Source organism: Cynocephalus volans, chromosome 13, assembly GCF_027409185.1.
Source record: "Cynocephalus volans isolate mCynVol1 chromosome 13, mCynVol1.pri, whole genome shotgun sequence".
In the NCBI taxonomy this organism is placed as follows: Eukaryota; Metazoa; Chordata; class Mammalia; order Dermoptera; family Cynocephalidae; genus Cynocephalus; species Cynocephalus volans.
In genome coordinates, this window is record NC_084472.1 from 66,172,432 (window position 1) to 66,199,394 (window position 26,963).

The window sequence follows — 26,963 nt, forward strand, 5'->3', positions numbered from 1 at the left end:
TGAAACATGTCCCTATCAATGGGTCTGAAATTAATATCAATTCCATTAATTAAAAATAAGGTGTTCTCTTATTTACATCTTATATAAAAATATAAATCAACAAGTTTCAGATATAAATGGGAAGGTATGGGATATATTTGATTCCTTAGTTTATAGCCACATGTCCCCTCTCCCACTAAACTTTTGGAAGTGCTCTCACCACCAGCATCCAATATCTGTCACTGCTGATCCTGTCCCTCCAACATAGAGCCAGTCATCACCACACCTCCTTTCAGTGATTCCTCTGGGTTTTTTTATTTCTATTTTTTACTTAGCTTTATAAAGCATCAAAAATTCAGCCTTCCTCTCGCTCTCTCAGTTTCTGGGACCACTTTTGTGGCAAGATTATGCTCACAGTGCCACTCTGTCCTTTCTAATATGCTCATATAAGTCGTCATCAATAGACAATCATAGCAATACATCTTTTCCATGGAAAGGGTTTCTCTCTTCCACGTAAGCCTTTCTTTCTGTCAATAGAGTTAACCCTGCGGATAGAGACCTGTCCCATACTCATGACAGCAAAGCCTATTAATAAAGTGTAACTCTAGAATCAGACACAACTCCAGCCTTTGTAGTTGAGCATGGTACTTAATTAAATCATGCTGTAGTTTTCTCACAACTAGAAATAATACCAATACAAGTGGGAATTATGAGGAAAAATACACTGGAAGCATTGTAGTTTGTGGAAATAGACAGTAGATATTAGCATTATTGTTACCGTTATCATAGTCACAACAGGTTGAAGAGCAACTGCTAATGCAGTTTCTTTCTTTCTCTGTCTTTCTTTCTTCCCCTCTGCTAAGCATTTTTCTTTTAGTATGACAGTGATATAAAATACACTGTAACACAAGTATTGTACTTTATGAGGAATAGATTATCTGCCTCTGGGGTTTTTCATTAACCAGTATTTCTAACTTGTATGTGAAAGTGCAATCAAAGGTCTACACATTTTTTTTACATGACAATTTTGAGTGTGAGCAGGTCATAAATTGGAGATGTCTATGTCCCTGTGAGAGGTAGGGGCTACAGTTACTTTCTATTTATGATTAAAATGATTGTTATAAGCAAAGTCATTGCTTTATTTTTTTAATCCACATACCTTGTGCACTATTTTGATATAACCATTTGAATTTCCTGCTCTAGAGAACACATTTTAATGCTTTATATCAATATATGGAAGGAAAATATTTACCAAGCTATGCACTTTTGTTTTATGTAGACCTCAGCACAAAAGGAAAGTTTTATGATGTTTTCCCATTAATGTGCTCGTTTTAGGAAAGCTAGAGTTCAGCAACCATTTTTCTTTCCTTTTTGATTCATAGATTCTCTAAGGCCCTTGGTTCTTAATGCAAGGTGTATTGATATACTGATTTAATATAGTAACAGCTCTTATTGAGATATACCTCTCTAATGCCATCGGGAGCAATGAGCCAGCTAAGATGCTTGCAATATTAAAATCAATTAAAATAAAAAAATGTTAAATTGCTTTGTTATGATGGAGTCAATTTGTATAGTTGGCTACCAGGCAATAAGGGAGAAAAGTAAACTGGGATTTCACATTTCTCTTGCCTTTTATAGCACAGGATATGGTTTTGATAGGCCCTACCAATGTCTTCTATTGAAGGCCTAAGTAAACTTTTTTTCCAGAAGTGATGGCTTAACCTTCCATATCTATGTTTAATTAAACTTTTTAAGATTCTCAAGTTTTAAGTTATCTAAGTCAGCCCCTCTTGCTAATTTAGTATCTTAGACAGGCACTTTGACATTTCAGGGCACTTGGGAACGATGCTGTGCATTAGTACAAGAGGAAAGGACAAATGTTATCCTCTAAATTATTGATAAATATTTTAAAGGTTAAAAGGCTTGTGGCATAGTAGTAACAACTCCCATTTCCTTCTCTAGTCCTTAAAAAATATCAGATACATTTTGAAATATTAAGATTTTTCCGTAATATTTGCTAGTGTGAATAGTAGAAATCTGCAAATCATATAATGAAATATTTTTTAAAAAACATATTTTATGGGTGCCTAGTTCTACGTTGGGGGTGAAAGGAAATGAAATATTTTTAAAAGCTGTTATTTAAGGACAGAATACTTAAAAATATGTGGAAAACCTAAGAGTACCTGAGAATATATACAAGTCTAAGAATGTATGGCATGGAGTCTTAAACAAACTCTGTCAGGGTAACTGAGCATGTCTGTGAGCTGGGACTGTGAGTAGAATTATCATAATAAAGTTTAGAGATCACCTAGGATCTCAGGGTTATGTGTGCTTCAAATAGTGAGAGGAACATAGATGTTGAATGTTCCTCAATGCTTCGCCATTATTAAAGCAGAGAATATGGTTTACTTGCAAATTTTCTAAATTGCATATAAGATGCAGCATTGATGGTAACAGTTCCTAGTCAGTAAATTCCAGACATAGTCATGATTATCCTCCACATGCCCAGTGTAGTTGAAGTTTTTCTTTTTTTCTCATTGTTGCACCATAGTATGCAGATTGATCCCTTTTCTTGAGGTTAGGATTAAACATCTAGAAGTGTTTTGACCTAAAATATCTCCAATCCATTCCTATGACATTGCATATGGAATATGTAAAGTTTTATTTATATTCTATGTCTGCTGAAATGAAATTGGGAAAGAATCATTTGAAGCAGTGCATAGTGCACAGATACAAATCAGCAGGTGATGATTTAACCAGCAGTTGATAAAGTTTTAGCTAGGAAGATAAAGAGGAAGGAATGCAGGAAAACTGGAAAATAGAGAGCCGTTAGAAAAAAAAAAATGATTCTAAGGTATTAATAGATCCGCTGAGGGGAAAAAATGTGATAAAGAATGTAGGAATCTCAGATATGAAAATGATGAAGGTCAATGATAATAATGATTATAAGATTGTTAATAAGTACTATCTTGATGTGAAAATTTAGAAATTTAGTACTAATGGGTACAGGTGATAAAAAGAGGGAACTTATAATACAGGATTATGTCTAAAAAGAGATAAAATGAGGAGAGGCAAGTAGTATACTCACCGATGTAAATGTTATAGTTAAAGAGTAAGAAGTGTCCCATCGATTATGGTAGATAAATAGCCAAATAGCTAAGGACTGTGTTTTGAAAAGTTTTTAAAAAGTCATATATTAGGAAAGAATACAAGTGTTAGAGAAGAAGAATTAAGATGGATAATTCCAAAACAATAGGAAATATGGAGGAAACTGTGAGAGGAGAAATTTTTAAAAGGCATATTGGAAGAGGGGATAAGAAGTTGGGTCAACAGCAGTTGTATAGTATAATGTTTAGTCGTATATTGAAGGCAGCAAAAAATGAAAGACTTGCCACGTAAAAAAGAATCTAAGTAGGATTAATAGCTAGCTTCACGTTATAAATAAGGGAAAACAAAAGGCAAGGATATACAGCAAAACTAACTTTCAAAAATAAAGACAAAATAAAGACATTCCAAGCTAAAAACAGAAATAATGATTCCAGAAGACCTGCCTTACTAGAAGTAATGAAAGAAAATCATAAGGCTGAAAGCAAGGGAAGCAAGACAGTAATTCACACACACATTAAAACAAACAAACAAACAAAACAAAGAATCTTGGTAAAAATAATTATGTTTTTATAAAAGAAATTACAAAATACATCTGTTTTCTCCTTGAAATCCTCTTAACTGAGTTCTTTTAAAGGGTTTTAAAAGCAAGTGTATAAAATGATATATACAATTGTATTGTTGGGCCTGTAACGTATAGGACTATGTCTTAGTCCAATAGGGCTGCAATAATAAAAGTATCATAGACTTGATAGCTTAAAAACAACAGAAATTTCTTACAGTTCTGGAGGCTGTAAATTCCAAGGTCGAGGCACTGGCAGGTTCAGTCTGGTAAGATCCTGCTTCCTCATTCACAGACTGAGCTCTTTTTGCTAGGTCCTCACATGGTGGACGAGGGCAACAACCTCCTCGACCTTCTTTTATAAAAGCATTAATCCCATTCATGAGGGCTCTGCCCTCATGATCTACTCACCTTCCAAAGCTCCCACCTCCAAATATCAACACACTGGGGATTTGGATTCAATATATGAATTTTGTGGGGGACACAAACATTTAGTCTATAGCAGAATGTAGTGTGTTTGACAAAAACAGCACAAAGCGGGGACAGAGGTGTATTGAAATAATGAAATAAAACTACATGATAAATTGAATTCATAGGAACTAGAGAGGAAAATACTAAATGGCAATAATCTTCAGTTATAATATTATGTTGCCATTATTATTCTAAATAAAAAATAAGTTAGAATTTTCCATCAATTTCCTTAATGATTAATAAAATTTAGGGCTTCTCAGCATGAGATCTCACATACATATACATAATGGAACTCTACTCAGCCATAAAGAATGAAATTCTGCCATGTGCAGCAACATGGATGAGCCTGGAGAAAATTATGTTAAGTGAAATAAACCAAACACAGAAAGAGAAATACCACGTCACTTGAATTAATTTCAATTTTATAGGTAGATAAAAAGAAAAACAGGGCCCTCCCGGTGGCTTACTCGGGAGAGTGCAGCACTGGTAGCGCTGATGCAGCGGGTTCGGATCCTATGAGCGTGGTGCAGACAACACCGTACCGAGGGTTGCAATCCCCTTACCATTCAAAAAAAAAAAAGGTAGAAGGACAGACAGATTATAGATAGATAAATAAAATATAAATGGATATCAAGCAAAATACTATTTTTTTTTCTAGTTTTAAAACAGCATCTTTAAAATTCATATATATATAGTGTCCTAAGTAGTTTCTTGTCTGGTTGATAACACATCTTTTTTTTTTTTTTTTTTTTAGCGTTAAATATTGTGCAACTAGTATGTACACGGCAATATGCAAGGCTCTGGAGTTTCAACCTAAATATCCGTTAATGGATGAATGAATAAAAAACCTGTAGTATATACACAATGGAATACTCTTCAGCTATAAAAATACATGATATCCTATAATTTGCAGCAACATGGATGGAACTTGAGACCATCATTTTAAAGTAAGTCAGGCACAGAAAGACAAGCACTATGTGGTCTCACTCATAAGTGCAATCTACAAATAATAGTAATAATAACTGATTCTCATAGAAGTAGAGAGCAGAATAATGGTTACAAGAAGCTGGGAGGGGTAGGGGGTGGAAGGGAAGAGAAGGGGTGGAATAATAGCTACAAAACTCTACTATTGCCCTAAATGAATCACTGAGCAGTATATGCATGCACGGAAACAACACACTGTACCCCACAAAAATAAATATAAGTAAATTTTTTAAAAAAGTGAACAGGATGTTGACATGCACAATAGAAGGGACTTTTACTGTTAGTCTGAAGGCAGAGTTTAGTAGAGCTAACAAATGCATAAATACTGCTGAATTTACTCAGTGCTTATTTTCATTCTATGTAGGAAGGAGGAACTATAAAAATTATTCCCACTCTGCTAGTTAATGGTCCCAGTGGAACCTGAACAGCCAGAATAAGAGTGGCTCAAAAGTAAACATGGGGCACTGAAAATGAGAATAATTTCCAGGAACAGTGTTTATTAAAGAATAGTCTGTCTTCACCCTTTCAAGACTCTTTCAGTTGCATAAATGAAAGTCCAAGCTAAAAATCCCCAAAGATTTAACTATGTGAGCACCAGGCAAAGGTCCACATGTGCGAGTTTCATTCGACAGTTCTCCGGCTATATCACCCAGTAGCAAAGGCCATGCTAAAATTTTATTTATCTTTTTCTACTCTCCGTATTTACCTACAAGATCTGTTTTCACAGGTGCAATGTCTAGCTCATTTTCTCATAAGGCTCAGTATAGATTGATTTAGTGTGTGTACTTATTTGAATACATATTCAAGGGGAGAAAGGACAGAAAATAGGGAAATTGTAGAAAAATGGCTGAGATATACAGACCTCAGCCTCTTACATATTGTGCCCCGGTTCTTGAAGTTTAAAGAAAGAGTCATCTAATTTGCACAAATTTCATTAATTATAACTTTATTGCTTAACATAAAAGTAATTTTACTTTTTACTTAATAAGAATTATTTTACTCCCCTTATTTATGATTTATATTTTTTTACTCTATAAGTATCCCAAACTGTTTAGAGAAGGCATTTTCTATAAAACTAAAAAAGAGAAATTAAATAAATAAAACAGTGTTTGTACATCTTGGGCATGAGGGGTGACAATCAGCTCTGTATCTCGTGAATATTCATAACCAATAAAAAATGGAACAAAACAGAATCAATCAATCAATCAATCAATCTGATGAAATACCCTTGCTGCAATCATATTGCTCATAAATGCAAAATAATGTATATTACTTAATCAGCCATTGAAACTGCCAGGAAACAATTCTGAAGAATAATTTTCTTCTCCCCACCTGAAGTAAATACAGTCTCACGCACCATGGTTGTGTTTGTCAAAATGAAATAGAAAATAACCGATCACAAGTTAAGCTTTATAAAACTGTCTGTTAACAAGTGATTGGCAGATTAAAATTGGTTGTAATACAGTAAACAAGCTATTATAAAATCATTAATACACAATAAAAATTGTTTTAAAATGCCTAAGAAATGCTTAGCTTAAGTTAAAAAAAAATTAGAGTTTAAAGCTTTACAATAATGAATGAAACCTCACGGTTTTCATTATTTCATTATTCATTATTTCATTATACCCTTATGGTTTTATATAATTAATGCAGTTTCCAAAGAACTTACCCTAGAATTTTTAGCCTTTTTTTTCTTCTGTACAAACCAAGGTCAAAAATACTGTAAATGATAATAATTTCCAAGAACTTTAAAATTGATTTAAGGGGGCTTCCACTGTAAGATGGCAATTTTTACCTAGGTCCTAGATTTTTCTTCCCTCATACTTCATGACATAATCAGAAAAAGAAAAGGTATCAAAAATAGAATATAGCAAACAAAGGACGGGAAAGCTCAATGTCATACCATAAGCTTAGAGAAATAATGTGGAGTAAAGGGGGAAAATCAGTATAATGTAGTTATTGTAATGATCAAATATTATAGGTGAAAATAATGGAGTATACCCTAAAAAAAAAAAATTACACTCATAACTGATTCTCACACCATTTTGGCCAAGACATGAAAAACCACATAGGACTGTAAGACATTTATTTCTTAAGTTGGTCATAACCAGATCAGGAAGTTTCACTTAATTCAATATTATATTTTTGTTGTTGTTGTTGTTGTTTTTATTTTTTCCAGTTGGAAGAAAAGCATGAAAGGGAAGGTCAGATAAGCGTAACCATCATGAATTAATTATTTCAGATGTAAGCGGAGAGTAAGTAGAACACAGATAAAGGCATAATAAATAAGATACATGTCGGAGCGGGCTCTGGGAGGAGGGGAGATTTTCACATATCCCAGTTGTGTTCTTGCTTGTCCACATGTAAAACTAATAAGAAGTTGGCCAAAATTTACTTAATTTTCTTCTTTTCCTTCATTAACAGATGGTCTACAGGAAGTAACTACTCTAATATTATAACCACATCATGGGGATTACTGTACCTATAAATAGTGATGTATTTGGGGACACAAAAAGTCTAAATGAAATACTCCCAAAGCAAACTTGCAAAGAAATATGTTTTGAAATAGCTGGGATAATATTTGATAGTGGATATTTTTACAAATGTGTAGGGAGTTCAACAAATATGTAATGTCAAGAAGCCACACCTTCCCGCTGCCTTCCGACTCAATACCACTAGAATATCAGGTAGATAGAAGGCTGCTAAAGTAAAGCACTGAACTGAGGCTGAGAATCAGGAAGTATGCAGTAAATATAGGTAGAAAATTCTTGGAAAATCTGTTCATGTTAAATATGTAAACAATGAAGATAAAAAGATGGCGTACCTGTAAAAGTACAGCAACAAATATGATTAACGAAAGAGGTATAATGTGCAGAAAGTATCCTTCATCACAACGTAAGAGATAATTCCTCATATTGAATGATTTGCTCAGTATAATAAAGACAGCATAACACAGGTGAAGCAAGCATTAAAGGCCTGGCAAGAGACAACATACAATAAAAAAGGAAGGGGTACAATAAGGGACAATGCTGGTAAAGATACATTTTAGAAACAAATAAATAAGAAAAATATTTAAGATTTTAGAACAAGCAAGGAACTTAACAGATTAAGGGCACTTATTATCAGGTAATAACAGTGAATAAGAGCATGAAAATTTGAAAGCAGGTAGAAAGAAATTAATAGCTATTGAGGGTGGTATTTAATACTGCAAAGGAACATGTAATGTGCTTGAAATAGAGAACGCCACAAAAATTAAATAATGATAAAATTGGTTTTTTAAAAGAAATATCTTGTTTTTTGCTAAGTGCTACATCAAATGGATAGACAGGATAAACAAAGGTTTGAAAGCTGAAGATAATATCAGTAAATGCTCATATGGAAAGTAATGAAAAATTAGATTTGGATTTCAAGTATCATCCTTAAAACAATTTTTTTAAAAAAACCTAATCTTTACTATGGGCACTTTTGCATATTTGTTTTTCTTTTTTTTTGTTTTTTTGAATTGAAATATAATTGATTATACATATTTATGGGGTACAAATTTGACTCAGTATTTGTGTACAGTATGTGATGATCAAATCAGTATTACGAGCTTGATCATCTTTACAAATCATAATTATTCTTTACTTTTCTTACCCAATTAACCCCTAACCCCCCCTCACACTCTCCCATCCCACCTAATAATAGGTCTGTTCTCTCCTTCTGAAAGTTTGGCATTTTATTGTGATGTCTCTGTCTCTGTCTCTTTGTCTCTCTGTCTCTCTGTCTCTCTGTCTCTCTCTCTCTTAGCTTCCACTTATGAATGAGGACATGCAATATTTCTCTTTCTGTGCCTTGCTTATTTCACTTAATATAATTTTCTCCAAGCTTATCCATGTTGCTCTGCTTGACAGAATGTCATTCTTTTTCATGGCTGAGTGGTATTCCATTTGTATATATACCTCATTTTCTTTATCTAGTTGTCTGTCCAAGGACACTTAGGTTGGTTCCATATCTTGACTATTGTAAATAGAGCTGTGATGAACATGGGAGTTCAGGTATCCCTCCAAAATGCTGATTTCCATTCCTTTGAGTATATAACCAGAAGTAGGGTTGCTGGATCATGTGGTAGTTCTATCCATAGTTGTTTGAGGAACCTCCATACTGTTTTCCATAATGGCTGCACCAATTTACCATCCCACTAACAGTGTAGAAGAGTTTCCTTTTCTCCACATCCTCGCCAGCTTTTGTTATACTCAATATTTTTGATAATAGCCAGTCTAATTGGGGAGAAATGATATCTCAGTGTGGTTTTGATTTGCATTTCCCTGATGGTTAGTGATGTTGAGCATTTTTCCATATATCTGCCAGTCATTTCTATGTCTTCCTTTGAAAAATGTCTCCTTACCAACTTTGCCCATTTTTTAATTGGATCATTTGTTTTTTTACTGCGAAGTTGTTTGAGTTCCTTGTATATTCTGGATATTAATCCCTTGTCAGATGTATAGTTTATAGATATTTTCTCACATTATTTAGGTTGTCTTTTCACTCTGCTGATTGTTTCCTTTGCTGTGCAGAAGCATTTTAGTTTGATATAATACCATTTCCTTTTTCTTTTGTTGCTGTGCTTTGGAGGTCTTATTCATAAAGTCTTTTCCCAGTCCTACATCCTGATGTGTTTCCCCTATGTTTTCTTCTAGGAGTTTTCTAGTTTCAGGTCTTATACTTAAGTCTTTAATCCATTTTGTGTTGATTTTGGTATATGGTGAGAGGTATGGGTCTGGTTTCATGCCTCCGCACATGTATATCCACTTTTCCCAGCAATGTTTACTGAAGAGGCTGTTATTTCCCCAGTATATGTTCTTGGTGCCTTTGTTAAAGATCACCATGCTCGATCCACACTGGACATCTCTTCCCATCAACACGTCAAGCTCCTTTCCACATTAGAGATCTTGCCCCTGCTTTTCCCTCCACTGGAATTTGTTTTTCCTCTATCTCCTGCCTGCCTATTTTATTTTTGTCACTGACACTTAATCATAAAACTTACAATGGAGGCTTTTCCTCATCCTTCAATATCCACAGGTCTTCTCCCACTACATCCCTATATTCTGACATTCTTCACATCATCCTGTAATTATTTTCTTCTCATGCATTTCATACCTATAACTTCACACTCAAAAGCAAGTGTGTTGCTTTGTGTTGCTTTGCCCCCCATGGATTTGTCACCCCACTTCCCTTGGGTGATGGAGATGCAAAGGATTACTCAAAGCCATTTCTTCTGAGCAGTGAGAGACCCCGAAGTAGTTAATCTCCCCCAGAACCCTTAAGCGAGAGGTGTCACTTCCTTGGGAAATTAACCCCAAATTGGGGTTCTCTTCCTGCATTTATTTTCCAGATCAGGAAGTTACAGGAAGAGAACATAGGTGGGATTATAGTTTAACAATATAGGCTGGTAACTTTCAGTGCAAGAAGCCAGATGACATTCCATTAGACAATTAAGTGATTTTACAGCAATTTCTCAGTATCTTTACAAAGCAATCAATAACTAGTCTGTCCTTGAGCCAGCAATCTTGTTGTGCCACAAATCTTTATCTTTCACCAGAGACTTTATAGCCTGAGGAAAATTGCCAGTCCTCCACAAGGTCAATATTTGAAACTGCAAGGCTTTGGAAAACCAGGCCTGTGAAGTACATATGCTTTATAGTATATTCCACACAAGTGGATGGAGAGAACAAACTTCGTCTGCTTCTTTCAGTTTCATCTTCTGATCCTAGAAGAGAGAGTATATGCTCTTCACCTGTGCCCAACATTTACTAAAAGAATAGAAAAATGGATACAGGATAGGTCACTTTATAATTCTTACAAACAAGGACATGATAGAGAATGAAATGGAAACATTATTTAGTAAATTCACCATGTCATAAGGTATAAAATTGGAACTGCCATGGGCTAACCCAATGGTCCTGGGAAAACTAGTAAATAGGATAACCCTATTTATTAGTTCTATAATCCTTGAGCTCTTGGTGTGAAGAAGAATTTGTTTTATATCATCCATAAGATATTAAATTTCTAAGCATTTGATAAAAATGGGTGATTTTTAAAGGCCTGGGTCACATATATTCAGAGATCATTTTTTAAAAATCCCTGAATTAATATAGAAACTATTTCAAAATGTTTAAATCCATCAGGGCTATTAGTTTGGTCATGGAACAGAGATTTAACAAACTAGGTGTCATATGTGTACATTTTTCTTATTTTATGGTTAAAACTTTGCACTTATTCTGCATCCTTTCTGCCAGATATTTTCATAGTTCAGACAGTATCACACAGTACTAAATTCATATGTTTAAAAGGAGTTCAGAGTTAATTTAATTGATAACATGACCTGAAAAGGAGAATTGGGCACAAGTAATAAACACTCTCAATAAATGATAACAGGCAATTTACTATTGGAATAATCAAACATCAAAAGGAAGAAGAAGAGGGGGGAAAAAAGAAAAAAAATCTTACATACATATATATATATAAAAGCTGGATTGGCAGCATCTGCTTCTGGCAGTTGCTCCACAATGACAGAAATACAAGACTAAATTGGAAACACAATTGGTATTGATAGGTGCTGGTCGCTGAGGGGGAATTGTGCTGCTTGCAAAGAAAACGATAAAGAAATTAAGGGCACTGCCCTAAAAGTATTACTTCATCACCCTCTGTAGTGCTATAGACAATTTTACAGAAGAGCTGTCCATTGACTTGATACAGTTTTTTACCTTTTACATATGACTGAGTGGAAATAATTTATTTTCAATTCAAGAGTATCACAATGTGCATGAATTTCAAAGGAGAATATTTAGAAATATCACTTGACAGATAGGCTATTTATAAGATAAAAGAAAATAATGACAACAAGAAAAATACAGCTATATTGAATGATGTGGGAGTGGTTTAAAGAAATCCATCCTTGAGACAATTAAGGCCAGAGGGATAACTTCCCTGCAGTGGCAGAGACAGTTGTCACAAGAATCAAGAGCCAGATTCTGTGTGGACACTGAGAAGACACATAATGGCAAATAAACTAAGCAGACAAACAACCCCTGTTCCTAAACAGGGGAAGAAGAAAATAAGCAAATAATTAAAGTAAAGAGTGTGCCCTGTATTGTAAGTGCTCTGGAGAAAAATAAAACAGGGAGTGAAAATCAGATGTTATTTGAGGGGCCCAATAACGGGTGAGGCAGTAGGGATTTTGAAACAAGATGATAGTAACAATATCCTCACCTAAAGCAGTAAGGAAAGCAGCCAGGCACAAAGCTGACCAAGAGCTTTCTAGCTAGCAAAGGGAACAAGTGAAAACAAACAAACGAACAAAAACAAAAACAAAAAAATAACCAATCCATGTGGCAGGATGTACTGGGTATGATCAAGAAATAAGCTGCCCAGCCTCGGGATGGAGAAGTGAGAGAGAAAAACGGAAGTAGGGATAAGATTTTAAGGACTTTTAGGAACTGAAACTTGACATTAACTGGGAGATTTCTCAACAAATAACTGACCAGAAAGGGCATGTATTTTAATCCCATATCATCCCCGGTTCTGTATTGAAAGTTAAACACAGAACGTATGATTGGAATAAGAAAAAACAGAAACCACTAGAACGTTATTGTGATCATCCAAGAAAGTGAGGAAGGGATTCAAAGGCTTAGGGAGACTGGAATGCTAGAGTGGATTTGTCACATAAAACGTACTCACCCACACTGGAAGGCTCCGGAAGACACACCTTTCACCGATACCTTGAGAAATAGATTTGTGAGGGGGGCCCCAGCATCCCTGAAGAGCCCTGTTATTGCTTTTCTCTGTAGATCGGACCTTACAGTGGGAACTGTAGTCAAGCAACTGGAACACTTAAATGCAATGGGACTACTTGGATCCTGGGGTGGCAGGGACCAAGTGGTGGCACTCAACCAACAAAGGCAAGGTGGGCATAGTTACCATAATTGACAGCAGAGGCAAAGAAATAATCAGAATAGCCTGACTTGTATAGATCTATGGTGTTGGTTAGTTGCTCATGGTGTTCCTGTAAGTCAAATAGACAGGAAGTCTAATAAATTCTTACTTGATCTCTATAAGCAGAAAACTTCTAGGTCAAGTGAACAAAAGTCTAACTTGAATCCTAAAAACAGAGTCATGGCCCCTCAATCAATTCCCATACTTGAGCCAATTTACAGACCCAGAACCCCTTCAACGAAGAGGTGGCCGGGTCCTATTTGAGGGAGGACTCTGGTATACTACCAAAAATTTATTCTATTAATCTTTCTCCCATCCTTCCCCAAAGAGACCTGTGGCCTTTTACCAGAGTAACTGTACAGTGGGGGGAAGGGTAAATATCATGTGAGGACCTTACCTTTTCTTCTTGGAAAGGGATTAATGCATTTCCCGTTGTACACAGGATAGTGTATCATATTAGGTGAAACTATTATGTTATCGTACCATTTGAAAAGTAAGTTGATTTAAGGAGATAGTATGGACACCAAGTTGACAAGGGGTGGACATGTAAAAGTTAATCCTAGGTGTCAACTTGGTTAGATGAAGGAATGCTGAGAAACCTGGTAAAGCTTCTTTTTAGGTGTGTCCATGAGTGTGTTTCCAGCAGAAATTAGTATGAGAGTCTGAGTGGACTGGTTGCGAACCATCCAATCCACTGGGGGTCCAGAGAGAACAGAAGACAGAGGAAAAAGGTAAATCTCTCTATGTGCTGGAGCTGGGATGCACTCTTCTCTCCTGTCTGTGGACATCAGAGCTTGAGACTCTTCAGCTTTTGGGTTCCAAGATTTAGACCAAGGATACCATCAGCTTCCCTGGTTTTGAGGCCTTCAGACTTGGACTGAGCCAAACTACCAGCATCCACTTTGTAGATGGCCTATCGTGGGAATTTTCTTAACAATAGTGTGAGCTAATTCCACTAATAAATCCCTCTCATATAATTATAACATATCCTATTGATTCTGTCTCTCTGGAGACCCCTGGCTAATACATTGCCTTACTAGATAATTTTGTTATACCAACCTCATAATACATGATCATTTTAATACACTGTCATTTTCTTCTTGTTAACTTTTCCTTTTGGAATAGTTGAATCCCTGTTTATTAACAAGCTCAAATAATATATATCATTTCTTGTACTGCTTTTTTCTGCCTTTGCTATCATTATACTAGCCATACAAAATTAGGTGTAGATTGTTATTGTTTTTCTATTCTCTACAATAATTTATTAAAATTGGAGTTATAGTCTCAAGACTTTTGATAAAAATCACTTCTAAAACTGTCTGAATTTGTAGTGCTCTTTGTGAAAATATTTTAATGGTTTAAGAATGGTCAATTTTCTATTTCATCTTCAGCCAGGTTTTGTAGGTTATATTTTTTCATCAAAATTTTCACCTTAGTTTTCAACTAAATTTTAATTCCATCGATCATCTCTTTTTTATGTAATTTGATATATAAAAATGTATCCTTTACTTTATTAGTTAATTGTTTCCAATTTTGTGGTTTAATTTTGTTGCTGTTTTTCAAAGTTGTGTTAGATGCTTAGCTCACTAATATTTGGCCATGTTATTTAATAATTAAAAAATGATTTACTCGTATTTCTATTTTCATTGCATTCCAAAGATTCAGATAATAGTCTGCTAAGTATAGTTCAATTAGAATTGCTTTCTAATTTCAACTGATATCTATTTTGACCCATAAAATATTTGAATTTAAATATAACCTTGTTTCTCTTATCTTGACATATTCTAATTTAATACATAGGGAAATTCAAACAAACATTGCAATGAGATACCACTATACATCTATTAAATGGCTTTTTTAAAAAAGAAATTGTTGACATTACCAGGTTTGAGTGTTGATGCAGAGAAACTGGAAGTTTGTACATTCCTGCTAAAAATGAAATATGGTACAGTAAATTCAGAAAGAGGGTTTGTGGTTTCTAATATAATTAAACTTACACATACCATTCCATCCATTTCACTCCTAGGCACTAGTTATGTACTAATTGGGTATAACTATGGAAATTATAGAAATTATTAATTACAATCATGTGTTGCATAATGATATTTCCATGAGTGACTTACCACATATGTGATGTCGGTCCCTTAAGCTTATAATACCTTATATTTACTGTACCTTTTCTATGTTTGGATACACAAATAATTACCAAATGTGTTACAAGTGCCTACAGTATTCAGTGCAGTAACATACTTTACAGGTTTTTAGCCTAATTATGCATGCCACATAGCCTAGGTGTGCAGCAGGCTATATCACCTAGGTTTGTGTAAGTGCAACTCTGTGATGTTTCCACAACGATGAAACTACCTAATCATGCATTTCTCAGAATGTATTCTTATCATTAAGGGACACATGACTGTATATATATAAAAACATATTTTTATATCAAAATGGAAATAGCAAATATCTTTCTAAAGGTGAAAGGACAAACTGCAGCTTGTCCATACAATGGAAGACTACTGGACAATAAAAGGGAATAAACTGAATATTCATATAATGACATGATAAATAATTTCACTTATGCTAGTGAAGAAGCAAATTCCAAAGCATGTATTCTAAATGATTTTGTATATATAAATAAATACATACATACATACATACATAAATAAATACATGAATAAATACATAAATATATATATATATATATATATATATATATATATATATATATATATATATATATATATATATATATATATATATATATATATATATATATATAAATGACATTCTGGAAAGCCAAAACTATAGGAAGATAAAACAGTTCAGTAGTTGTCAGGGTATGGTTTTGGGGCAGAAATGACTTGCAAAATTGCATAAGAAAATATTTTAGAATTATGTATGTGTTTGATACCTTGATCATGGTGATGGCACAAGACCTGTACACCAAAAAGGGTAAAGTTTTCTGAATGTAAATTATACCTAAAAAAAAAAAAAAAGTGCAATGATAAGTGTATGAAAAATACCGTGGTCATTTATCTGTATTTACCTTGTCGGTCTTTCCAACATTATAAAGTGTTGCTGACTATGCTTTTGTCGAATATTTTTTTCGTTTGACTTACATGATACCAGAAATATGCACTTATTTGCTGTTTTCTCCTCCACAGTTCAAATTTTAAAGGTTGATTCCCTCTGATCCCTCATCTCTTTTCTATCATTCCACTCTTTCAAGGTAAACTGATACATTGGAAAAAATTATATATCATTTAATTGCATTGACTACCAAATATATGTGACTGATTTTTATTTTTAAATTTAGTATCTTGTTAACAACCATCTACACAATTTTCTTCTAGATTGTTAAATGGGCAACTCAAACTAAACATGACCAAAATTGGAGTTCTTGACTCCCTTTCCAAATGTACATCTCCATATTTTTTCTCATTATAGCAAATAATACCACCATCACCAAGTTGTTCAAGTAAAAAATCCAGAAAATATGACTCCTTTTATTTTCTTTTCCCCATACATCTGGTATAGGTATGTTCTGTTTTTTTAAATATTATGGGATACAAAAGTGGATGACAAAACATTGAAAAACTCTTTTAGGCAGCAGAATCCCATAGGTATTCAAGTGGAAATGAGACTTAATGGAAAAGTTAGACTAACTTTTAAAAGAGAAAAAGAGAAAAGAATATTTCCTAAGAAATATATAAAAATTGGGAAAAAATATATCACTGTGAGAATTAGTGTCACTGTGTGAATTATTATCACTGTGAGAATTTGAAAAAATATTAGTTTATTATCACTGTTGTATTTTGACCAACTTACATTTGCATGGTGTTTTTCTTGATTTGGTTGTGTAAAATGATTATGAATATGTAATGTAAAAATTATATTTAAATCCTTTAAGTTACAATGTAGGACTCTAATGGTTTCTGGCAATTATACTATCTCTCCCTATCACAGTCATATTCCCATATACTGAGGAGGGTAAGCATTGTTTTCAGTCATATACATCAAATGAGACCTCCTTGGTATCTTTAAGACAGCTGTTCTTTGGCAAGCGGAAATGGACCATTTGCTCAGGCACAGAAGTTTCAAGGAATTTTTGGGAGGATAATACACAGCAGCAATGGTAATTAACCAGACTTTTTTTTCCCCAAATGTACCACAGGTGCCCAGCAATAAACAAACAAACAAACAAACCCCTAATGTCAATAGTCTTATAACTACAAATTCTACTGTACCTATCAAATGCCAAAGTTGTCTCAAAGGCCAGTACATCCTCTTCCACCTTGATCCTATTCCGTTTTACCACAGGGTTGTTTGTATTGCACAAGGACTTTGGAGGAAAAGCTACAATCAGAATTTTTCCCCCATCAAGACAAGTAGGCTGGTGATTTATAATCCCACAATAGTTATTCACTGGTGATAGGTAACCCCGTGGAGGACATAAACTTTCAGGCAGGTCAGATTTTCTGCTCATGTGGGTGAAGCCGATTCAGGAGACAGTAGTATAAAGAAAGTGGAAAGTAGGGGAAAGTTGCACAGACTGAGGGATGGGCATAGAAACTTATAAAAGGATCCAAAGGGATCGAGATGTAATCCTAATTATGTCAGGCTGCAGAAAGTCATTTTCTAGTTCAGGTGTGATTACAAAAATGTTTTATTATTAAAATTTTTTTAAGACAAAATTATTGATAAAAATTTTCATTCTAAACATAAAAATGGAAATTCTTATCAACATATTTTTTCACAATTGGAGAGGAAGGGAAGAATAAACATTCAATTAAGCCTTCTACTGGAATTGACATATGTTCTAATTCAAATTTCATACATTAAAGTAAATTGCATATTTTTAGCTAATACTGGGAAACTATAGAAAAAATCTCCCAATGTAAAGAGGGTAAATTAGTAAAATGATTACATCATATAACAGGTGAAAAGGCCATAATGTCTAAAAGACTTTGCAAACTTAGTGTTTTTTTGAACATCTTTATCAAGGGGTTAATTGAAATACAGCAAACTATGCATATTTAAAGAGTACAGTTTCATAAGTTTTGACAAATGTATAAAGTCCATAATTCATCAGCACAATCAAGGTAATGAACACATCCATCATCCCCCAAATTTTTCTTGGCCCCTTTATACCAAGATTAGAAAGTGTTTCCATTCACTCACCACTTTCCCTATGTCCCCAGGAACCACTGGTCTGATGGCTTTGTCTGCATTTTCTAGAGTTTTATATAAAATAAATCATACACTGTAAACTCGTTTTTGGGGGGTGAGGGAGTCTGGCCTCTTCACTTTACAGTATAATTATTTTGAAATTTATTCACATTTTATTATTTTAATTATTTATTCTTTGACTGCTGAGGAGTATGCATTGTATGTATATAGCACAGGTTTATTAGCCATTCACCTGTTGACAGACATATGCATTGTTTTCTGTTTTTTGGCTATTACAAATAAATCTGCAATAAACACTTATGTCTAAGTCTTTGTATAAACACTTGTCATCGTATCTCTTTGGTAAATAAGTAGAAGTGGAATGACTGGCTCATGTGTTAGATGTACACTTTACTTTATAAGCAATTGTCAAACTGCTTCCAAGATAGATGTATAACTTAATTCCCCATGAGCAGTGTAAGAAATTTCAGTTCCTCTACATCTTTAACAATATTTGATTTAATCATGTTTTTACTTTTAGCTATTCCAATAAATTTGTAGCTGTATTGCATTGTGGTTTTAGTTTGTATTTCTCTTATTACAAATGATACTAGTCATCAATTCATGGGCCTATCTGACACCACTTATCTTCTTTGTCCACATCTGATGTCTCTATTTGTTTTATGTTATCTTAGTATTGATTTCTGGATATATATATTCAAGGCACAAGCTTTTTATATCTTTTTGTACTTAATGATTTTGAAGGATCAGGAGTTTTTAATTTTGTTAAAATCCAATGCATTAATTTATTTGTTTTACATGAAAGAAATATTTGGCTAATGCAAAGTTACAAAGACCTTCCTTGCGTTTTGTATTAGAAGTTTAACAGTTTTAGTTGTTTCACTTAAGTCTTTGATCCATTTCAAATTAACTTTTGTATGGGGTAAATGTATAAAATGAAAATTCCTTTTTATGCACTTGGATACCCAAATGTCCCAGCAGCATTTGTTAAAAAGATGTCTTTTCGCCATTGCAATTTTGTAAAAATCAGTTATCCATGTAAGTGTTAGTCTATTTCTGAACTCTATTCTGTTCCATTGATCTATTCATCTACTTTGATGCCACAGAATTGTAAGTCTTGGAATCAGGTAGTGTCATCTTCCAACCTTTTTCTTATTTTTTTTTTTCAAATTTCTGTAAGTTACTCTAGGTCCTCTGCATTTCCATTTGGATTTTAGATTAGATAATCAGTATCTATTTTTTAAAAAAAACTGTTGGATTTTTATTGCATTGGAACTATAGATCATCGTGAGAAGAATTGGTCTCTTTATGATAGTGTGTCTTTTGAACCAGAAATAAGATATTCCATATATTAGTTGTTCTTTAACTTCTCTCAACAATCATACAGGTCTCCCAAATAATGAGTTAGGTTTATTTCTATTTTCATATTTTTGATGCTATGCTGAATGGTAGTTTTATATTTCAATTGCTGATTGATTGTTGTTAATATGCAGAAATACCATCATTGCCCTATATTGACTGCAATCTATCAGTTTTCAATATTATGAATTATGCATTCTTAGAAATAAACACTGACTTTTTAAAAGATACTTATGGTACTATTAAAAAAGAAAAAGAAACAGCAAGGGTTTTTTTTTGTTTGTTTGTTTTGTTTTTTATCCTATGCTCTATTGGTGCCAGCTTATCATTCCCTAAGGCTCCTGTTTCTCCAGAAAAAAAAAAAAAAAAAAAAAAAAAAAAAGATATGGAAAGATTGTGAGTCTCAGACATTCTGAAAATTGCTGATAAGGGTTAGTGGGTTCATGGTACCATCACGTCAAGTCTATCTTGTGTGTGTGCAGATTACATGAGTAGCCTATGTGCTTTTCCACTATATTTCCCCCATATCTCCTCCTTTATCACAAGCCAACAGACCTGGAGAAAAGTACCCACTACCTATTAGCTGTCTATGAACAACCAATCACATATTGTTAACATAATGTAAAATATTGAGTCTTTTAGTCAGAAGTGACACTATTTTAATAGTATCACAATTTACTCCAGACACCTTGCTGTTTCTGTAATGACATTGTAAAAGATCCTACTGAGTTACTTCTCTCTCTTTGGGAGACTGAATGAAAAGCAGTTCACAGCTGCATTTCTCTACACAAAGACTCAGAGAAAGCAAAAGAGTTCAAATATAACCTCATTAAATAAGACAGCAAGTCTAAGTGGCATACAAAGCTATTAAACAAACTAAATTGGTCCATAATAATAAGAAACATATTTCACATCTGTTGCACAGTACAGAGCTTTTAACAAGTAATAGGCATAACGTGCTGGAAAATAGTTGCTATTCTCCATCAGTATATCATTGTCAATGGTAGTGCTGTCTCAAAAGAAGCACTTATCTCATACACTTTATTGCTTGATAGCTTGCTGATTGCTTTTACAAAGCAATAAATTGATGGCCTGATTCAGCACTGACATTAGGTTATGTTCATTTTCAGTGATTGATGCCTTGAATTAGATCTCTTATATTCTTCTCTGCTTTGGAATATGAAATTCTAAACAGGCCTGTCTGATGTCACAAATAAAGCAGTATAACTGATGCCAAATGAGCTATATTTATTCATTTAAATAACTAACTGGCTTTTCCCTTTAATATAATTTTTATAATTTATGTTTTAATGTCTCCATTTCCAATTAAATTGTCTAGCTAAATTAAAAAAAAAAAAAAAGCCTGGAAAACAATACGTGTATTTTTTAAAATTTGCAATTGTAAAGCAGATGCAAGAAGTATACAAAATTGAAATAAATAAAGTATTCCTAAAATCAATTAGATAAATTTAATGATTTGTTTCTTCAGGTTTAAAAAACAAAATACATTCATTAATTTCAACTAACTAAAATATTTGTTTGATTTTGTGATTTTAAAAGGGTAATGCAAATATAAAGGTAAAAATATGTAAAACAACATAAAAGCAAAGGTATTATTTCTGTTTTATATTGTTTTAACTCTTTATCAGAAAATTCATCATACCAACTTTGATTAAAAATCATTGATATTAACCACATTTCTATAAAAGCTAGCAAATTCAGTGCTAAGACTCTCAGAGTGTAAGAAAATCAGACAGCAAGTCTATTTTCAACACAGTATATAAAAAGACAAGCAATCTGATGTATAATTGAATAATCTCTCAAGACCAGTGATTCTCAGATGGACATGCTTTCACCTCCAGGAAGCATTTAGCAATGTCTCAAGACATTTTTGTTGCCACAACTGTAGTATTGCATTTAGTGGGTGGCATCCAGGGATAATGCAAACATCTAAAACAAAGAATTATCAGGCCCCAAAAGTCAAGAGAGCTGTGATTGAGAAAACTTGCTTTAGATGCTTGAGGGTAATGTCTCTGCTTGTCAGTTCTTTATTCCTGTTAAAATCTCTTAACAAGATAGATGTACATTGTCCATTTAGTTGTGCCCTGTGCCTCTAAATCTCAATCCTCTGCCCTCATTAACAAAATAAAACTGTGGCCTATGGTCATGGACATGTAACAGGTAGGTGGAGTAGGGAATGGACTAGGATGGATGGTCTTAGTCATGTTACTTCTAGCATACTGGGTGTTACTGAACTGCAAAATGGAATCAGATAAGTAAATAAAATGGGAGGCTCACAGGAATAAATGAAAAGCCACATTTATGACACTACTGATATGATTAGAGTTGGGCTGTGTGGATGAAGAAAATAACTTATGCTTCAGACAAAGCTACTAAATCCATATTTAAAAAAGTGATAACCTGCAGCTAGGTGCAAAAGCACTTAGAACAGTACCCTCTCTCTCTTTCTCTCTCTCTCTTTTTTTGTCTCATGTATTTCTTTACACTAGTATGGAAATAAGTTTCTGTGTGTGTGTGCACGTGTGTGTGTAAAAGAGTTAAAGAAAAACATAACATTAGGTGTGTGGTATTTGACTTTTTTAAGGAGGTATACATTAGAACACAACTAAAATCTAACAAACAATATTTCTAATATAGCAGGGTCAAATAACATTTTATTTTCAATAAAAAATAAAATAGCAACTCAGTTGACAAGAAATTGAGATGAGGTCATTACTACTTAACATGGATGAGAATTTAGATTACCTAATAAGATGCAGTAAAGTGCTAAAAAACAAAACAAACAAACAAAAAACCTCAGCTAAGGCAAATCATAGCTATCTCTGAAAAATCTCATTTTTCTGTCTGATTCTTTCTTTGTTTGTATGGGTTCTAGTTCCTAGTTCCATATATTTTTATGTGCATATGCAAGCACTTTTGAAAGTACCTTAATTGATATAAAACCACTACAATACTTTAAAAAATCCATAGCAATTTTCATTCTCATTCATAAGGTTGCGACTACATTTATAATGACAGAATTTTAGTATATTGATGAGCTGATCAGTTAATCAAAAGTCATTGATGATATGATTATTCCTTTTTATTATTTTTAAATTTGCTCATTTATGTAGTTTTAAACATTAATACATTCTGGATATTTCCTATACTGTGCTTAAGACTGAGGATAAATGTAGAAAGTTAAAAAATAACACCTGTCTTGAAACATCTTAATTGTGTACAAATTAGTAATTAAATTATGTAATATTGTTGTCACTTAATATTTCACATTTTTTCTCTGTGTGGTATTTGTTTGCTGACCAATGACGCAATATCCACAAAACTTTTATCAAAATATTTTCTTTAGATGCATGTAAGTATGTGCGTGAACATATATAAAATCACTGAAGCTTATGTGATATAAAAATTCTTGGTCTGGCTGGTGAGCTCAGTTGGTTAGAGCTCAGCCTTGTAACACCAAGGACAAAGGTTTGGATCCCCATACTGGCCAGTTGCCAAATAAATAAATAAATCATTAAAATATAAACATGGAATATCTGTTCATAGACTAGAAATATTTAAAATTTATAGAGTCAAGAAAAATTTAATTATGGATGTTTGATTACATCAGTGGACAATATTGCAAGTGGGTTTCTATTTAAGTTCTGAAACTTATTTTTCTGAACTAGCCAACAATTTTTTTAATATCATTAAATTTCAATAGTCTACTCTATAAAGTGAACTTTATAAGTTAAATGATGAGTGTTTGAATTACCTAAGATAGCACATGTTAAAGAAAGTAACACATCTTCTGTCATATTGGTGTTTTAACAAATATGTGAATTTTATTTATTCTATAATAGAAATCCTTAGCCATGACACCATTTGGCTGGAAAACAATCTAAATAAATGTCTGAAGTATTATTATAATATTCACAAGTCCTCTAAATATTGTGATGGGGCATTAAAAATGCTGCACAGTATACTAAGCAAATTTGTAATTATTTTGCATTGTTCATTGTTGATAAAGACCCAGAAAGGATCTCATAGAGTACTACTTGTAGGAAATTATTTTATGGCTAGAAATAGTGGAGAATTTTTAGATTTTTCCAACAAACATAACAGACATTTGCCTCTTAGATACTTGATCCTCTTAGGTTACCCATGAAAGCAGACAGGATTGACTGGAGACTCCTCAGGATTAGATGGGTAAGGAGAATGCAATATCATTCAGTAAATAGTTCTTTAAGTCATGATAAAAAGAAAAAAAAAAGAAGGAAAGAGAGAAAGAGAGAGAGGGAAAAAGAGAGAAAGAGTGTGAGAAAGAAAGATAAGAAAGAAAGAAAGAAAGAACCCAGTGCAGTCAGTGACCCCAGATCCAGAAGACTATGAAGAAGTAGTCAGGGCTTTGATTTCTTGTCCCACCCCTGGAGTTTGTCATTATTCTGAGTGCTGCAGATTGTATGCACTTCAAGAGACAGGGACAGTTATCTTGCTTGTATAGCTAATTCTTCCAACACCGGGAATAATTGGGCGTTCCATGATATCTATTTGTAGATAAGGGCCAAAGAAAATTTGTCCTAGTGTGAATACTTTGTGACAGTGTGAGATACCTAAACAGAGAATGTTTCCAAGAGGAAATAAAGCCAGAAGGAGATTATTAATGGTTTGACATTTTTAGTTTTTATGAAAATGTTATTTCCATTTTATAAAGCAAAGTACATAAGTGTTATTAAGATGAAGACCTTACAAATGCAGAAATATAAAATTTTGAAATGTATATTTTTGGGGCCAGGTTTATCTTAAATTAAACTGCATTATGGTGATTGAATGTTCAGCTCACATGTAGGTTTTTCTTGAATGTAGGAGTTAAAATTAAAAATAACTATTTGGCAAAGGGTATTTTTAAATTTGTGTGGACAACTTTGTTATCAACAGGAACAAACTCACATCATTAAGGCATTTTTCTCTTACATGCACAATAAAACAAAATACAAATAAATGATTAAAAATAAACCAAGCGGGCATAGAAATAGGGAATGGAGTTATAGACAGACTAACATGGACAGAGAAGAAAATGAAAGAGAAACAAGGTGCAGAAGAACTGAAACACACCTTGCTGCTTCTGCTCAACCGCCTCACAGGCTCAGATGACCTAACTGCCCAGCACAGCTGATCGGTACTCCATGCAAAATTTAACACGGTCTCAAACACAGCTTCCTCCAAGAATGTGCAAACCAGGGGTGACTGCTCATGTCTCTGAATTCTCTTATCACTTTCTCCCTCCTTGTGTCACATACCACAATCTCATATTTACTTCTGTGCATATTTCTACCATCTTGCCTAGATGGCTATCTCTAAACAGACAGCCTCTGAATTTTTTATTTCTTTCCTCAGTCCTTTAGACAGAGCCCTTTGACCACGGTAGACTTTTTAAAAGCACTGGTTGAATAAGTGGACGATAAGGAAGAATTGAATAGATGGAAGGATTTACTCTTGAAACATTTTGAGTGTTTGAAGAAGCTGGGAAGCTTGCTTCAAAGTCTTTAAAATTATGTATAATTTGATGTGCTTCTCCCATGCTTTATTCCTCAGATATCAAACACTTGATTCTATATGTCAAGAAACCCAGGAATTAGATTAGGTTCTGAACATTAAAAAAAAAAAAAAAAAAACGAATGTTGATAACAGGGAAATAATATATATTAACCATTTTTCAGGGTGTGTGTTTAAATCCAGTATTTTATACACAGAGAAATACAATATGTAGCATGGCAGAGAACATTTAAAGGTAAACTATTAGTCTTTCAATCTATCTGCTTAGTGAGATTCATGAAAGTACTAACATTATCTTAATGCATTTTTAAAATATTTAATTGCTGTTTTATTTTAATAAGTAAGCATAATGCACATCTACTTAAGTTTTAGACAATGACTCTGTAACAGTCAAGAAAGTATACTATAAAAATAGTTGCATTATATTCAGCTTATGGAAGATCAGTGTGTATGCTAGTCATATATTAAGAACATGGTACAAACATCTTGATGTTAAAAAAAAAAAAAGCCAGAAAGGAGCTGAATAGACATTTTTCAAAGCAAGACATACAAATGGCCAACAGGTACATGAAAAAATGCTCCACATCACTAGTCATCAGGGAAATGCAAATTAAAACTCCATTGAGATACCACCTCACCCCAGTTAGACAGACTATAATCAAAAAGACCATGAATAACAAGTGTTGGTGAGGGTGTGGAGAGAAGGGAACGCTCCTGCACTGTTGCTGGGACTGTAAATTAGCACAACCACTATGGAAAACAGTATGGATGTTTCTCAAACAACTACAGATAGATCTTCCATACGACCCAGCAATCTCACTTCTGGGTATATACCCAGAGGAATGGAAATCATCATGTCCAAAGGATACCTGTACTCCCATGTTCATCGCAGCTCTGTTTACAATAGCCAAGACATGGAACCAACCTAAATGTCCATCGATGGATGATTGGATAAGGAAATTGTGGTATATATACACCGTGCAATACTACTCTGCCGTAAAAAAGAATGAAATATTCCCATTTGCAACAACATTGATGAACCTGGAGAAACTTATGTTGAGTGAAATAAGCAAAGCACAGAAGGATAAATACTGCATGATCTCACTCATGTGTGGGAGCTAAGAGACAAAGAAGGAAGGAAAGAAAGACTGCAGTAGTGCATTGGACTTGCAGAGGGAGAGAACTTTCCTTGGGCTACAAAGTGGAGTGGGGGGAAAGGGGGAAGGGGTGGGAGGTTGGGGATAATTGGGTGGGGGATACAAGGTACAAATGCAATTTGTGGTAATGGGTATACAACCAATATGAATCTGACCCTGCATCATGGGTACGAGGGGTGACAATCAGCTTTGTATCTCATGAATATTCATAACCAATAAAAAAAGTAAAATAAATAAAAAGCCAGTATCCAATGTACATTAGAGTGTATGTTAATCTACTGGAACTGATTATGCAAAAAGACCGTTAGAGCTGTCTTGTGCAATACAAGAATTTGGCATTAAAATGCGTTCCCTTTATTAATTTTCCTGTTAGGAATCTTTACATTTTAACCTGAACTTATTTTACTCAGTAGATATTTAGAAACTATCAAAAACTGTTCCCTTATAATATATTTGTCAAACTACTGAAAAAGAAAGTGTAATATATGGCAATGGACCTCCACTTTTTTCTTAAAGAAAGGCAATTATGTACTCAAATTAGGAGTATTATTTTGTAATTTATGAAAGGATGTTTATATTAATAGCTCAAGTTAATATAAATTGGAAAATATATTTTCTTTATCACA